Here is a 2,089-nt window from a genome sequence, read left to right as displayed (position 1 = left end):
CAGCAGTGGGGGGGGGGGGGGGGGGGGGGCAGAGCGCTGACACTGCATGACAGAGTACGTCAATGTAAAGTGGCTCAGGTTGAAACCCACACAAGATGTCATGATGATGATGATGATGATAATGAGGTGTGGGTTCCTCGTGTACAGCATGTCAGCTACCGTCTTAGCTAGGGTGCTGAGTAGCAGCCTTGAATTCTTGCAAGCAGCTAAGCTTAATCAATATCCTCTTCATCTTTCTGTTTTCATGTCTAGATCCTCCCCCGTTTTAGATCCTACACGTCTTTACCTCTTCTCTTCCTACCCTCCTGTTCTTGGCTTACTCTCCGCTAGGTAAGAGAAGGCAGGGGAGAGCGGGGGATGGACAGGAGTAGGAGGGAGAGAGGAGGCCGTTAACAAGTGAATTTTAAAACCCATTCACTCTCCACCCTCAGTCATCCATTTGGAGGCAAGCCAGAGGGGAAGCAGCTGTTAGGCTGGCAGAGAGAGAGACAGAGACCGAGAGAGAGAGTGAGAGAGAGAGAGAGAGAGAGAGAGAGAGAGAGAGAGAGAGAGAGAGAGAGAGGGGGAGAGAGAGAGAGTCCCGAGAGAGAGAGAGACAGAGACCGAGAGAGAGAGAGACCGAGAGAGAGAGAGGGAGGGAGACAGAGAGAGAGCGAGAGAGAGAGTGAGAGAGAGAGAGAGAGAGAGAGAGAGAGAGAGAGACAGAGACAGAGAGAGAGACCGAGACCGAGAGAGAGAGAGAGAGAGAGAGAGAGAGAGAGAGAGAGAGAGAGAGAGAGAGAGAGAGATAGAGAGAGAGAGAGGGGGGAGGGAGAGAGAGAGAGTGAGAGAGAGAGAGAGGGAGAGGGAAGAAAGAATGTTTGGATCTTCCCTCTTCCTCTCCTCTGAAACACAACAGTGTAATGGGTCTCCTTTGAAGTAACTCTCCTAATCGAAACTTGTTCTAGATTAAGATTAGCTTGTCTAGCTTTATTAAATCAATGCTTTCATTACTCTTGTCTGAATCCAGTTATTCTGGAATATCAGTGGCAACCTGTATTGCTAAACACTATGATTTTTTATTATCATGTCCACTACATTATTGACTGTAGTGACATGAGTCGGTAAAGGTCACGTGATGAGTAAGCCCCGAACTTCAAACCGGTGTCTGCCCTAGGTCCAAAAGGGAATTTATTCTTGTTCTTGTTGGTTGCTCCTGTGGGAGACCCGGGTTTAAACCCTGCATGTAACAGTATCACAATATGGAATGATTTAAGTCACACGGCTCATTGTAGGTACTCTGAATAGGGGTCATCACATGATTACCACACTTGTTATCTCCAAAGAATTTCCCCAGCTGTTTCTTTTCAGGCACGTAATGCGTCCGTACTGCATGGACTTTGCATTGAGGTCCAGCTGTGGTATCAATCAGTGCCATTGTGTTGATGAAGAGTGAGGGGTCAGACTGTACGGAACACTCCATTTTAATCCCGTTGGTGGACTTTGGTGCGACAGTTCTCCACTTGGGTCGACTGAGAAGTAACCTGGGCTCGTGTCCACAAAGCCTCTCTGAGTATAAGTGCTGATCTAGGATCAGTTTAGCCTTTTAAAGCTTGATGAATAAGACCATGAGGACCTGATCCCAGATCAGCATTCCTACTCTAAGACACTTTGTTGATACAGCCCCAGGTGAGTCACATTGCCCAGTTGGAAACCAACTCCAACTCTGTCTTATACTCTGGCAACAGCTGATCTGCCCAGAGACTCAAAACCACATCCAACGCCAGAAGTCCTGGTCTGGAATCAGCAATTGATTGATTTCCAGTCAAAATGATTTTAAAACCTATTGTTCTCCAGCTCTGTGTACAGGGATAAAAAAAACGACTCTCTGGCCAAATCAAAGCCTCCACACTTCAAAGTGGCCAGATCAGCAGCAGCATATACACACAGCAACTCCAGAGCAGAAATACTTTTCTCTCACTTTACTGTCCAAACACATTTTAGCTCCCATCCCTCCTCTCCCCCTTCCCTCCCTCTCTCCTCTACACACACACACACACGCACGCACGCACGCACGCACGCACGCACGCACGCACGCACGCACACACAC

Source organism: Oncorhynchus mykiss, chromosome 12 (assembly GCF_057628025.1).
Source record: "Oncorhynchus mykiss isolate SJ-2025 chromosome 12, ASM5762802v1, whole genome shotgun sequence".
Classification (NCBI taxonomy): domain Eukaryota; kingdom Metazoa; phylum Chordata; class Actinopteri; order Salmoniformes; family Salmonidae; genus Oncorhynchus; species Oncorhynchus mykiss.
The sequence above is the reverse complement of the archived record's forward strand: the minus strand, read 5'-3'. Positions refer to the sequence as shown.